The sequence below is a fragment of the Gossypium hirsutum genome, chromosome D01, assembly GCF_007990345.1.
Source record: "Gossypium hirsutum isolate 1008001.06 chromosome D01, Gossypium_hirsutum_v2.1, whole genome shotgun sequence".
Lineage (NCBI taxonomy): Eukaryota > Viridiplantae > Streptophyta > Magnoliopsida > Malvales > Malvaceae > Gossypium > Gossypium hirsutum.
Genome location: NC_053437.1, coordinates 37,495,759 through 37,512,093, shown reverse-complemented (window position 1 = coordinate 37,512,093; position 16,335 = coordinate 37,495,759). Strand labels below are relative to the sequence as shown.

Sequence of the window (16,335 nt, the reverse complement as noted above, 5' to 3'; positions counted from 1 at the left end):
ATTTTGTCTACAAAAGAAATAGAATTACAGCCTGATTTAACCTATGATGAAGAACTTGTAAAGATCTTAGCTCGGGAAATAAAAGAGTTGAGAAATAAATCAATATTGTTGGTTAAAGTATTATGGAGACGATACGGGATTGAAGAAGCGACATGGGAAATGAAAGAAAATATGAAATCACAGTATTCCAACCTTTTCTCTAGTAAGATTTTCGAGGATGAAAATTTTTTAGGAGGAGAATTGCAATATCCCGTTTTTCAGTGGTGTTAGAAATAGTGGTTTTGGGACCACAATTCTGAAATGTGGAGTTGTGTTTTATTAATTAATTACTAATTTTAGAGTTGCATTAAGGTCGTATTAATTTTTTAGGATGAACCCTTGTTGTTATGATGTTAAAACTTTGATTTAAGGTGATGGTTGTTGGTTTTAATGAAATTATAAAGTAACTTTTGTTAATTTTGGTTAAAGGACTATGTTAATTAAATGTTAGAAATAATAAAGTATTTATGTGAAATTTTAAAATATGTGGGTTGAACATGTTGGGGTGAAAATTTGGCTAGCTTATGGTAGTTTAATATTTTGATAATTTGGAATTTTGGGATTTAGGGACTAAATTGTGAAAAATGTAAAATTTTAAGGAAAATGTGTAATTAATGAAAATTTAAAGGCCATGTGTATTAAATTTAATGTGAATTTTAATAGATTGAATTTAATTATTATATAGATCAAGAACCGGGCCAAAAAGACATTAACCAAGGAAAGGGGAAAATTGTAGAATAGGTCCTTATGTTTTAATCAGAAGTTTTAGTAAGGTAATTTCATAGTATTCAATATGTAAATGTAATTTGCTTGTGATTTACATTGTTATTCTCTACTTAATTGATATATATATGTGAAATTACTTTGGTTATTTATATAACAATAAGTGTTACAAATATTTTTCTGTATTTATGAAATTGATAAGAGATTATTAGTAGTGTTTTTCTTGGAATTGTATTAAATTTATATGTGAATGAAATGAATTTAAGTATGTATACAAAAATGAAGAAAGTGCTCCTTAATGCACATTAGTGCCCCAGCTTGTACTTCGGTACTACTGTTTGTACTTTGGTACCCCTGAATTGCACATTGGTGCCCCTACTTGCACTTCGGTGCTCTTAAAGCACATTTGTGCCCGTATAAGCACTCTAGTGCCCCTGATTATACACTCGTGCTTTGGTTGCACTTTGGTGCTCCTGTCTTACATCTATGATGCCCCTGAAAATAGAGTAATGATTGAGCATATGAATTGAGTGTTGACGATTTAGATTAAATGATATGGAACGTTTATAGAATTTGATTTAGTATGTTATTCTTTGGAGTTCATAGTTTAATCTAAGCAAGTAAAGTCAAAGTTATATTAAGTACTTACTCAGCTATTTAAGCTTATGTTTTTTTTTTCTCATGTTGTTTTGTAGATAATTGTTGCTGATCGTTTGGAAGGATCAACCATAAAGCACACACTATCAAATTACTTTGGTAGCTTTTAAATCTTTTGTTGGGTTGTGGCATGTACATAGGTTAAAGTTTTGAGTATATGAATGTTGATAGACTTAGATAAGGAATGAGTCAAGTTGTTTTTCTATATAGTACACTTTGTAATGTTGGAATAGTAAGTAATTAATAGATGAGTAAATTGATGTATATTTAATGGATGGTGTTGGATGAAGTTGTGGTTGGTTGTTTGAATGTTTGCTTGAATTGTGGTATCCATGAGTGATACATTGGTTATAAATTTAGGTGAATATTTTGACATGTTTTAGGTGTATATATTGATTATTTAGGTTAGAGAATGGTTTATATTTAGGTGAACTTTATTGGGCAAGTTTTGGCTTGATTTTAGCTTGTTTAAAGGGTTAATTTGGACGCACATTGCCTAGGACACAGGCCGTCACACAACCGTGTGCCACACACAGTCACTTCATAGGGTCATACATGCTCTGTTAGTTTTGGTGCAGGTTTCACACAATCTAAGACACGGGCCGGGACACAGCCATGTGTTCTTACTTCGCATAATCACACGGCCTGGCCACACGACCGTGTGACCTCTATTTTCCAAATTTTCATATTTTCCCAAAATTTCTTGATTTGTTTCAATTTGTACGCACATGGCCTGGCCACGCTCACTTTCATTCATGCAAAACGTAAATAGATGTTGTTTCAACACTAAACGGTTAGCTAGAGACTTAGTCGCATAAAGAGTTTTAACCTTTTCCACAAGGAGGATAAGGTCTTCTTTATCAATACCTCCTACAATACCGTATTTGTGAGGCACAACTAGATTGTAGACAAGACCTTTTCATCAAGCTCTTCCCATTCTGTTTGATTTTGATTCTCAGGCTTTTTATTGATAAGAACCTTTTTTAGGCTAGTTTTAACTAGAATTGTCATCATCCAAACTTGCCACAGATTGAAATTTATGACACCATCAAACTTTTCAATTTCAAACCTTGTTGCTGCCATATTTGAATGGGCTGATCTACAAAAATTGAATTAGCTCTGATCTCAGTTGTTGGTGATCGACTCGATTAAGCAACGAACGAGTGAAAATAACAGAAGAAAATGAGAAATTGAACACAGAAATTTAACATGGAAAAGTCCTTCCAAAGAGGATAAAAAATTACATGCAAAGATAATTTTATTATAATGGGAAAAGAACAAAGAGTACAAAAGATGGAGATAAAAACTAAACCTCGAAAACCCAAAAACAAAGAACCCTCAAAATGTAAACACAAAATTCTCTAAATGTGTTATGAGTTTTAATCTCTAATGGGTGTCTTTTCTAATGTTATAAAAGAGCCTATTTATAGGCTAAATTTATAAGTCAAATAATAATAAAATAATCTAGACTAATCAGAGTTTGATTGAAATAAATAAACAGAATTTAACTGGAAGGTTATTTCTCAAATTTGACTGAAATAGGAGTCATACTCAACATTAGCAAAACATGGTTTTAGGAAAATGGTTCGTTGCGATTTTCGTAAAAGTATGCCAATATTACATTTTTCCATTGCAAATCTGGGAAATGAGTTCTTAATAAAATTAGACTTAGTTTCAAAATCTATAATGTTTACAAATGATATTTCTAAAGACATTTGATTTTTATAAATTTAACATTTTTTTTTCAAATAATGACTAATAGTCAAGTTCTTTAGTTTTGAGTATATAAATGAATGATTTTGAAATATGACTGAAATTATGAAAGTTTTAAATAGTGACCAAAATTTTACAAATATATAAAACACCGAAATCATTGATTTCTAAAATTCTTAATTTCACTAGTTTGAACGATTTACACAAATAGTTTAAAAAGTATGTTTGAAAAGCACAATAATTTTAGGAGTTTTACCCTTTTCAAATTTAAAATATGGAGTTACAAAACAAAATAAAGAATAGGAGTTACATGTTATAAGGTGGACGATTTTGCATGGGAAGGTTCTAAATTTTGCATGAATTTTTAAAATTAAAATAATGTTATGGAGGCTAGAACTTGAGTCTTTTAGGAGTTACTTAAGCTTCTTAACCACTACACCACTTCTCAAGCTTGTTTAATAATTAACAACAGTTAATAGAATTTTGGGATGTGACAACTCTACCCTCTTAAGTTAAATTTCGTCATCGAAACTTACCTGATTAAAAAAAGATGAGGATATTGTTGTTAGAAAGAATCTTCTGGCTCCCACGTGGCTTACTTAGAACCATGATTCTGCTAGAGAACCTTAACTAAAGGAATTTGCTTTTTCCTCAAAAATTTAATATCACGATCTAAAATTTTCACTGGTTCCTCTTCAACAGAAAAATTCGGTCTAATCTCAATTCCTTCTACATTAACCACATGAGAAGGATCTGAATGGTACTTCCTTAACATAGGGACATGAAAAACATTGTGAATACGATCCAACTTCGGTGGTAACTCCAACTGATAGGCCACAAGTCCAACTCTATTCAAAATCTGATATGGCCCAATAAACATTGGACTCAATTTTCCTTTTCGTCCAAACCTCAACACCTTTCTCTACGGAGACACTTTTAAGAAGACTTGATCTCCAACTCAATATTTGATATCCTTCCTTTTAATGTAACACCCCGAACCCGAGACCGTCACCGGAGTCGAACACGAGGTGTTAACAGACTTTTAAAAATTTTCCAGACACCGCCAATCTGCGTAATAGTCGCTTTAAAAATCATATCTTGAGTTTCACAACTCAAAAATCAGTTTCGTGATTTTTCCCTGAAAATAGACTCACATGCCCATCTACATATTTTTTTTTCTAGAATTTTTGGTCGGGCCAATTAGTACAGTTTATTAGTCAAAGTCTCCCATGTTACAGGGATCGACTACCTTGACCTTTGCGCATTACGACTTGGATATCTCCTTGTACAGGGCTCCAATACTGATGCCGTTTGTTTCTATAGAAACTAGACTCAGAGAGGAATCTATACATATATGGTATGACTCCTAATTATCTCTGGTTAATTTAAGGTAAATTTTCAAAGTCGAAATAGGAGATCCAGAAACCGTTCTGGCCCTGTTTCACGAGAACTTTAATATCTCTTAATATACTATTCATATGATTGTTTCGTTACTTTCATATGAAAATAGATTCATCAAGGTTCGATTACATAATTTATTCACTATTTAATTCCATTCCTACATATTTTTGTGATTTTTCAAATCCACACCACTGCTGCTGTCAGCATCTGTTTTCAAGGTAAACTTTACCTATTTCGTGGTTACCATGGACCAACTAGGGTTTTGTCATACATAGGTCCACATATGATCATATTTAGCCATTCCAATGGCTGATCATTTGCCCAACACTTCCATTCCAGACCATAGTCACATCGTGAAACCATATATACATACATAAACACAAATGGTCTAATGCCATACTCCACTTCTACGAGCCATTTTCGCATGGCTTTACACACATACATCACAAAAAGTACTTAAACAACAGGGGGTAGTCCTATACATGCCATATCCAGAGTTCAACTAAAAGAGTACCAAAAGAGCTTTGATAGTGTGGATGACTTCGACTTCGCTGATCCCGAATCCGATAGCTAACGAACAAAATCTATAAAACAGAGAGCCAAAGCAACCGAGTAAGCATTTTAAGCTTAGTAAGTTTCAAGTAATGAAATCGGCTTTGACTACAGTATTACATTCACATAGCTAACTAAGTCACTTTATTAACACACATTCTCATAATCATACTTACTTCACACTTCATCAACATATATACACAAGGTATCAACCTTTCTAAAAGCCGAAAATTCATTAGTCGATTTCACGAAGACTATTTAAAACTAATCGACTTTTCTGAAGCACATGCAAACATACCTTATCGTTCGGTTTAGTCGAGCGTATTAATAGAATTTATTACAGCACCAAGCGCTCACATTCAAACCCAAGTCTCTTCGGTATTTAACCGGATATAGCCGCAAACACATTTGCCTTCGGGTCTTAACCCGGACGTATCAACTTGCATAATTGCCTTCGGGTCTTAGCCCGGATATATCAACTTGCATAATTGCCTTCGGGTCTTAGCCCGGATATATCAACTCGCATAATTGCCTTCGGGTCATAGCCCGGATATATCAACTCGCGTAATTGCCTTCGGGTCTTAGCCCGGATATATTCCAATGCTCATGCACACATATATCAATAATCATAACACATCCATATCATTTCTTCGTTACTAAGGCTCAAACACAAAACATTTATTAAACCTTTCAAATTTCGGCTCAATAGCCACACACAAAGAGCATGATTTCAATCGGCTTTATAACATAGTCTCTAAGCACATTCGACTATCCGTCATAGTATGACTAATCATTTCAATATAATTCAAGTAGGGTCATTACTCGAAGACTTACCTCAGATGTCGTCGAACGACTTCGATGGCTATTCAATTACTTTTTCCTTCCCTTTATCGGATCTAGTTCCCCTTTGCTCTTGAGCTTAAGTTCAACAAAATTTAAAATAGTCATTAATCGACTATTCAAGTATTACTTTCAGAATAATATATATTGATCCGACTTTCACACACATAGATTATAGTAAGCTTTATAATAATCAATAAATAATTCATTGGCAAATTTTCATTAATGTTTACAACAAAATCACATATTCACTACGAGCTGTTTTCCTGAGCAGTAGTTACTAAATTATTTATAACTGGAGCTACTAAACTCCAAATCACTTGCCGTTAATTTTCCCTGAATATAGACTCGTATATCTTCCATCCATAAAATTTTCAGAATTTTAGGCTTGGCCAATCAATACCAGATTTTTCTTAAAGTTTCCCCTGTTTCACTGTTTGACTATTCTGACCACTCTTCACTACGAATCCAATTTCTCATTTTACAGAATTCAAAATGTGTTGTATTTGATCTCATTTGAAACTAGACTCATTAAGGAGTCTAATCATATAAATTTTATCTTATAATCATTTTTGTACAATTTATAATGATTTTCTAAAAACAGAACAGGGAATCCAGTAGTCATTTTGACTCAGCCCCACAATACTTCAAATATCTCAAGATCGGTAACTCTTTTGTTTTTATAGTTTCTTTTGTAAGAAAATAGACTCTTCAAGCTTTAATGACATAATTCACTCAGCTTCTAATTCAACTCCTACAATTTATGGCGATTTTCCAAAATCACCTTACTGCTGCTGTCCCCAAACAGATTATTACCAAATCAAATACTAACATTAGCATTTCACCTTAATAGCTAGCTTACCAAGCCTTAATTTAACATATAATTCACACATATCATATTCAGCTATATATACATTTATCATATTTCCATTTCAGCATATATAACTAACATTTATTCCGAAATTTTAATATCTAATTGCTTATAACTTTCTTCGGATGTCGTTGACTAATTGATCGGCTACTCAACTACTTTCGATTTTCCCCGATCTAAATCCAATTTCTTGGTTTCTTGATCTTAACATATTCAAATAAATCTCGTTTTAACATATTTTCATTCAATATAGTCTAATAACGCATAAATGGGTAAATTACATTTTTACCCCTAATATTTCGCACTTTCACAATTTAGTCTTTATTCCACAAAACACAAAATACACAAAATTTGGTCACACTCCTTAAGGGCCGAATCTTCCTAGTACCCATATAAGTCCATACATTTCATTTATTTCACCTTTGAGTCCTTCAAAAATTTATTTTTGTAATTTAGCCCTAACTACTCAAAATCACCAAAAACTTCAACACAAAACATATTAATCTTTAACATATCTTTCATTTTTCATCAACAACTATCAAAAAGCTCAAGCACTCATCAATGGCAAAACACAAAATCATCATCAATTCACAAAATTGAACCATGGGGTTTAAAGAACACAAAGCAATGATATCAAAAATGTGAAAATTATCAAAAACCAAACAAAAGACTAACCTTCCTTAGGTTTCAAATGACCGAATGCTACCCTCCTCTCTTCCTCTCTACAACCGGCCAAGATGAACAAGGTGATAACCTCCCTCCTTCTTTTTTTTTTCTTTTAGAATCCTTAATATTTCTTTTATCATTTCTTTTCTTTTACTTAAAATAATGTCCACTTCATGGAAATTTACCACATAGTCTAATATATGCTCCATCATGGCCGGCCACTATGTATAAAAAAAAGGGTATTTGACATGCAAAGCCAATATTTTCACTCCTTGCTTAAATTGGTCCTTATAAATTACCCTATCACATTTTTAAAACTTTCTCACATAAGTCCTATGGACTAAATTCACATGCAATTGACTAAATCGAAGCTTGAAATTTTCCACACATTCATAATCACATATTTTAGACAATAATATCACATTCAAACATTTCGGTGACTCGGTTTAGCAGTCCCGAAACCACTTCCCGACTAGGGTCAGTTTTGGGCTGTCACATTTAATATCGGTATAGGATTTCTACCTGTCAGAAGCTACTCGTAATCTTTCTTGTATCAACTTAACTATACCTTCAGTTTCTTGAACCAACTCAGGTCCCAAATTTTTTTTCTTTCATTTAACTTAGTCCAACACAATGGAGTTTGACACTTATGACCATACAAATATTGATAAGGATTCATTTGAATGATGGCTTGGAAATTGTTGTTGTATGTAAACTCAGCCAATGGTAGATGATTCTCCCAGCTTCCTTGAAAGTCTATGACATAGCTTCTCAACATATCCTCGAGAATCTGAATAACTTGCTCGGATTGCCCATCAAACTGTGGATGATAAGTAGTGTTGAAATCCAAACAAGTACCCAGAGCTTCATGCAATTTCTTCTAGAATCGAGATGTAAATTGAGGATCTCGACCTAAAATAATTGCCATAAGAATGTCGTGTAAGCTCACATCTTAGAAATATATAACTTTGCAAGCTTCTGAAGAGAATAATTAGTACGTACTGGTAGAAAATGGGCTAACTTAGTGAACCTATCCACAATCATCCACACTAATCTTTCTTAGTGGGAGTCAGTGGCAACCCACTAACAAAATCCATAGTGATACGTTCGCACTTCCACTGAGGAATCTTTATAGGCTGTAACAAACCAGAAGGACGTTGATGTTTAGTCCTCACTTGTTGACAAGTCAAACACTTAGCAACAAATTTAGTTACCTCATGCTTCAAACCCGACCACCAATATAACTGTCTCAAAACATAATACATCTTATTTCCTCCAAGATGCATAGTGTAGGGGTTACTATGTGCTTCCTGGAGAATAGATTGTCTCAACTTCTTATCGTTTGGTACATAGTATCTTCCTTGAAAGTAAAGAACTCCATCGACATTAAAATCAAAAATTGGTCATCGAACCATCCTCAACCTGCTTGAAATAAGGTAGTAAAGAAATATCCATAGGTTGATTTTCTTTAATTTCACCAATCAACAAGGGCTTGACTTAGAATTCTACCACGATACTACCATCTCGAACAAACACAATCTTACGAAAATAACTCTGAGTTTAGTCATCGCCTGTTGACTCAGTGCATCAGCTACCATATTGGCCTTACCAGGATGGTACTCAACGGTACAATCATAACCCTTAAGTAGTTCAATCCACCTACTTTGTCTTAAGTTTAATTATTTTTGAGTACGTAGATATTTAATACTTTTGTGATCTGTGTAAATAATACACTTCTCAACGTATAAATAATGCCTCCTAATCTTGAGCGCAAAAACAACAATTTCTAGCTCCAAGTCATGAGTTTGATAATTACACTCATGTGGCATGATCTGTCTCGAAGCATAGGCTACTACCTTTCCCTTTTGCATCAAAACACATCCAAGACCAATATGTGAAACATCATTGCACACTACATAATCTTTTCTAGATTCAGGCTGAATCAACACAAGTGCTTGAGTCAATATAGTCTTAAGTTTCTCGAAACTGACTTGTTGATAACAATCCATTTTAATGGAGCACTCTTTCTAAACAAAATCATTTAAAGGAGCAGCAATCAAAGAGAATCCCTCAACGAATCTTCGATAATAGATAGCCAATCTAAGAAAACTTTAAATCTCAGATACATTCTTAGGTTGTTTCCACTCCACAATAGCTTCAATCTTCTTAGGATCTACACGAAAGCCTTTGGTAGACACCACATGACCCAAAAAAGACAACCTCCTTAAGCCAAAACTCACACTTCCTAAATTTAGCAAAATGTTTATTCTCTTAAAGAATTTGCAGAACAAACCTCAAATGCTCATCATGTTCAGATTCAGTATTGGAGTAGATTAAGATATCATCGATAAAGACAACAACAAATTGGTCGAAATATGGTTGGAAAAATTGATTCATCATATCCATGAATGCAGTTGGGGCATTCGTAAGACTAAAAGGTATTACTAATAATTTGTAACGACTACACCTAGTCCTAAATGCAGTCTTAGGCACATCTGAATCCTTCACTTTGAGGTGATAGTATCCCAACCTTAGGTTAATTTTGGAGAACACCTTCTCTCCTCGAAATTGATCGAACAAATTGTCGGTTCTAGGTAGTGGGTACTTATTCTTGATGGTTAAATTATTTAATTGTCTATAATCAATACACATCCTTATGGAACTATCCTTCTTCTTGACAAACAACACCGGTGCTCCCCATGGTAAAACACTTGGTCGAATGAATCCACGATCCAAAATTTCATGTAGTTGAATCTTAAGTTGTTTAAGCTCTTTTGGTATCATGTGATAGGGGGCAATGGAAACCGAAGATGTACAAGGCAACAGTTCATTAACAAATTAAACTTAATGTTCAGGAGGTATCACAGGCAACTCCTTCAAAAAAGCCACTTGACCTAAGAGTCATACCACTTGAACTTAATAAATCGCTTATATAAAAAAATCACTATATCAAAAACCTTTTTAAAACCATGTTTGACTCGTAAATATTAAATAATAATATTTACGAACTTACTAATCAAATTTGGTGGCCTCGAAACCACTATTTCTGACACCACTAAAAAACGGGCTATTATATATTCCATCACCCAAAATACCATATTTACAAGCTAAACATAATGACTATTTCATCAACTATAAAACACCTATACATGCCATTATAACCATGACTTAAAAACATCAAAATCTATCGATATAGTTGAGGGATAGTGTGATAGGCCTCCGACAAGCTTCCAACCCGAACGAGTGTCTGATTCACTATAAAACATGGAAAATAGCACAAAGTAAGCATTAATGCTTAGTAAGTTTGTATAATGTAAAACTTAACTTACCATTTCATTACATAAGACTAAAATTTAGCATGGCATAATCCAACCAATAGCTTGGCCAAAGCCTAAGCATAAACACAAACATGTTAGCATACATAACATAAACCATAAGCAAATTAACATGGATAGCCAATAATCTTAACATGAATTATTTGGATTTATCATCCATTTCAACTTGCATATTTTCCAAGTATCACCATTTCAATGAAGTTCATATATGTACAAGCCTTAGTTTATATCGATCTCTTACTCTTTCCTTTCAAAATCATGCCTATTGAACCGTTTAGAATACAATTGTATGCCTGAGATAGCTCACACGAAATGTGCTAACATATAACCGTATTCCGTCAAATCCTTTACATATATGCTCACACGAGCTATGAAAATGGGCCTGCTCACACGAGATGTAGGTCAGAACATAGCTACACGATGCTACTCATACGAGTTGTGGAGTATCTATAACACATGCAGAACTCAACTATCAGTAGGACATTCAAGAACAGCACCCGAAACATGTAAACCCTAATGACATGTCATTTGTATCCTACGAATTCCTAACGTTCAAACGGGGCTTGGTAGTCAACGTAACATCGTTAGCTATGCAACAATTATTTACATGGCAGTCCACAACACATTTATATTTCAATAGTAAGCATGTAAACATTATACAATTACACGAACTTACCTTGACGATAAAATGTAGATAAGGAGTCGATTAATCTGAAACTTTATCTTTGCACCGATCTAAAGCCGTACGAGGTTTATCTTGATCTAAATGAACAAATTCAGTTCATTTAATAACCATTCTATTTAATTCAATCCAATTTTATATTTTAGCAAAATTACACTTTTGCTCCTATAGTTTTGATTTCATTACAATTAAATCCCTAAGCTCATAAAATGAAAATTCATGTAATTTCTCCATTAACCCATGCTAGTCAAATTTCATATAGGTCTCTAGCAACTCATACATTTCATCATTTTCACAATTTCACCATGAATATTTCCTATTTTTCAATTTAATACCTAATTGACATTTCCAACAAAATTCACTTTACAAAAGTCATTTATCTAACCATAAATATTCATTTTCTTCCATCAAACATCAAAAACCACATATATTTATTCATAGAAAACCCTAACCTTTTAACAATTTTGCAAATTAGTCCTTGGGCTAGCTAGATTAAGCTACAAAGACTCCAAAAACATAGAAATCATTAAAAACGGGATGAAAATACACTTACATGCAAAAGAGAGAGATGGCCGAATGCTTGATTTCATAACAAATGTGTTTTTCTTAGGTTAAATTCAGCTAAGGAAGAAAAACAAAGATGATAGCCTTCGTTCTATCATTTTACTAAGCTTTAATTATTAATTTACTTAAATATCCTTTCGTTAAACCTGTAAAATTTCATTTTTAATGGCCATAATTGTCCACTCAATAAATAAATGGTTTATTTACAATGCAATTACTCCAAAATTTTAGTTCTATAAAATAAATATTTTCATGTCAGATTTATGATCTCAAAACCACTATTTTGATTTTACTGAAAACGAGATGTTACAGCTACTATGAGATCGAAATCCATCCTGGGAACTCTAGGTAGAATTTTCACTAAATCCAGCTCGAGAGCAACAACCAGAGCTTGTGTTATGAGAGCCTAAGAGGAATTTGTACTTGATGTTAAGAATTTCAAGGGAAAAATTCCTTTTTAGGGTGGGAGAGTTGTAACACCCCGCCCAACCTGGTCCCAATTGACGAATTGTTAGCTAAGTGTGAGTCAGAAAAGGTAGAATACACCTTATCCACCAGGATAAGTTATTATTGGTTGTCTTCCCATGGATTGGCAAATTGTTTGGCTAACTAGGTCAGTCTGTAAAGACTTGGTTGAAGATTCGTCTTTTTGCGAACTGTAGACTACTTGTTTATACGTCTTGGTGTGGTCGGTGTTGAGAACCCGCCAATTAGCAGATTCTCTTGGTGAGCTTTGTGTTGTTGGACCCTTCTATTAGTATTCGCGTAGTAGTTTGTTTCATTGGCGTGTAAAATCCGCTAGTGGCGTATTGTTGGGTCATGGACCCAATAATTTACTTTGTGAGTGCGATGGGTAAAGCCGTAACTGTGGAATAGTTTTCCATGGTTGCTTGTGGCACATAGGTATATTGTTCAATTTTAGTTGGTTCCTTGTTAAGATTTCTGTAAGATGTTTACTGTAAGATTTCTGTATAGATTGATATGTTGGCCACCAAGGGGTGCTGAATTAGCTCTAAATCATTGTCTACGTATAGGGTTATTGTGAGGGTCATTTAGGCTATAAATAATGGCATGGATGGTGAAGTAGGGGATTTTACTTATGTTCTATTTCTATTCTTGTACCTCAAAAAAATGAGAGTTTTTTGTCGTAGAACCAGTGAGTGTCCGAGAAGTGAGAGAAGGCTATGGAGTGTAGGGAAAGGCTTCATGGTGTAACCAAATTCTTTAAGTCTTTTTGTGAGTCACCAATCTATGTGAGTATCCAGCTTGTGTAAGTCTTCAGCGAGTCTCCTCTGTGTCCCTATATAATGTTAGTTTATGGTTAACATAGTTAAAGCCTATTAGTATAGGTAAAACCGCCTTCTCTAAAATGTGGTAGCTATTGCGTGTAACCATCTGCATGTGCATGTAAGTGATAAGAAACATACACGACTTCCTTGGTGCACAAGCTCGATATTTAGACAAGTGAGATGGGCCACTGGCAGGGCATGTTAGTTGTTAACCAGAATGGCGGATCTGCTGGTTCACTGGTAGGGCATGCTAATTGTTAACCAGCTTGGTGATACGGGTTTTGCCATCAATAGGGCATGTTAATTTTTAACCATGGTAGAGTGCCCTGACCTTGTAAGGGAACACGATTGTGTTCAAAATAACAAAGATTAAGATATTGGTTGTTAAGTGTAAATATGGGACCCGAGGCTAGCACAAGAAAGGCTAGCAAGAGGTGTATGTGATGACAATGTGAATATGGACTTTTTAATGTAGTGCAAGTTATGTATATTTGAAGTGAGGGATGAAACTTCCAAAAAGGAATGTTTAATTATGTAGTTGCATTGCATGGTCATATTACATGGTAAGTGTTAAGTCTTAATCTTGTTAATGTGATTTGTATGGAGCGTATCCATCAGCTTATTATGTGCTTGGTGTATGGTAGCCACCAAGAGAGAGTTATACTTAATACGCATATAGTACCTGTTAAAAAATATGTATTGGATGATAATGGTAGGATTTGGTAGCATTTGTTTCTATTAAGGAGAAGTATTTGTTGGTGTTAATGAAACTGTTATTTGGAAAAGTAGTTGCGGACTGAGTTTGCCAGGCGATACTATCCGCCAAGGATAGGTATCCGCCATTATTGTATGTAAGAAGGCATACGCCTAATTTTCTCTGCGTGAAGTCTGTTGACTTATTATTTATATATATATGTTCAGTTATTCCTGCTTATGAAACCTAACTGGAAAGGGTTAAACATTTTTATTTCTTGAGCTCACTGAATTCTTTTGAACTTACCCCTTTTCTTTCCCTTTTCTAGGTAATACCACAATGTAGAGGGCTTGTAGGAAGGACCTAGCCAGAAAAAACGACATCTGTTGTGAGCCCCACCAATGTTCCATTTGTAACGTGCATATGAACATTTTGGGGTGGTGTGATGTATCAGTTTTGTAAATTGAAATGGTGTATATGGTTTTCAGTATGAATATATTTTACAAACTGTTTGGCACACCGTAAATAACCTATTTGGAAAATAGTTTTTTAGTACCCTGTTTTGTCTATTATGGCACAATAGTTTCAAGTGTTTTATTAGCAGCTATAGAGAGCACAATACAGACATGAAGAAGGGGAAGAGACACCTATCTTGGATTCACGAATGATCAAAAGATTAAAGAGAAGCTGGAGTGTAGCGAGAAATCCTGCAGTTCTGCCATTAGTTTTCCTGATTTCTGTGATTCAAATTTCTTTAAATGTTGATGAATGATTAAAATTCGATGTTTACTTTTCATCCCATGAACTAAATCTTTTCTGGGTTGGAGTTATTTGGGTGGATTTTTATCATCTTTAATGTTCATGATTTGAAATTGACTACATTTTATTTTCCATATCAATTTTCTATTTTTAGCATTAAATTACATTGATTCATTATACGAACTTCTTATTCAGTTTGAAAGTATTTCCTGCTATTTAGTATAGTTAATAGGATTATAATAACTTAATCAATTTTCTTACCGATTTTTGGTCCCTGTGGAGACGATACTTACTTATCAATTTATTACTTGAATGACGTGTACACTTGCACAATTGCATTAGTTATTTACACGCAACAAGTTTTTGGCATCGTTGTAAGGGATCGACAGTATTCGTGAAAAGTTGATTTGTTATCATTCTTGTTATTTTTGTTAGAGCAGTAAATTAGTATTTTATTTTATTTTTCAGGTTTGTAGTAGTGCATGAGAAGTACTCAAGAGGATACAGAACATTATTTTGACCCTGAAGTTGAAAGGATATTAAAGCGAAGAAGAAAAAGAGTTAAGAGAAATGGAGAGAATTAGAAATGATCCAATCAAAGAAGATCCAATACTTTAAAATGAAAGGAATATTGATATTCCTCGAATCATAGATGACAGAGACAAACCAATTAGAGAACATGTAGTGCCTACTTTGGGTGATCTAAATCCAAGAATTGTTGGGCCACATATTCAAGCTTAACACTTTGAATTAAAACTAGTAATGTTTTAATGCTGCAAACTGTAGGGAAATTTAGTGGTTTACTAACTGAAGATCGCAAATTGTTTACTAAATGAAGATCCTAGATTGTGCTTGAGACATTTTCTTAAAGTCTATGACTCATTCAGGTAGCAATGTGTTCCTGAAGATACCCTTATATTAAAATTATTCCTTTATTCATTGCGAGATCGTGCTAGATCATGGTTGAATGCATTACCATCAGGGACGGTGGCATCTTGGAATGAACTGTGTCAGAGATTTTGCTTAGGTACAATCCTCCCAACATGAATGCCAAGCTAAGGAATGACATTACATTGTTCGGACAATTTGAAGATGAGACATTATAAGAAGCATGGGAGCATTTCAAGGACTTAATTAGAAAATGCCCGAAGCATGGTTTTCAGCATTGGACACAAATGGAGATGTTCTACAATGGATTAAATGCTCATACATGAATGGTGGTGGATGCCGTTGCTAATGGGATGCTGTTTGACAAATCCTACAATGAAGCATATGAAATTCTGGAAAGAATAGTTGCTAAAGTAATGGCACTTGATGCAATTACATCGTTAACAGCTCAGGTATCATCTTTAATGAATATGTTTAAAGCTCTAAAGCAGGAAATGAAAGTAGCCTAGCCAACATGTTTCTATTGTGGGGAATAACATGTTTTTGATAAATGCCCATTGAACCCAGCATCAGTATATTACATGGGAAATTTCAATTGGAACAACAACTCATATTCCAACACATACAATCCACGGTAGAAACAACATCCAAATTTCAGCTGG

General features: G+C 34.0%; 1 non-coding gene across 1 annotated transcript; it reads right to left on the bottom strand.

The window, feature by feature from the left end:
* Positions 1 to 15,837: 15,837 nt before the first annotated feature.
* Positions 15,838 to 15,944, bottom strand: LOC121214215 (small nucleolar RNA R71). The gene has a single exon (XR_005909801.1). It is a non-coding gene; the product is annotated as a small nucleolar RNA R71 (small nucleolar RNA).
* Positions 15,945 to 16,335: the final 391 nt, after the last annotated feature.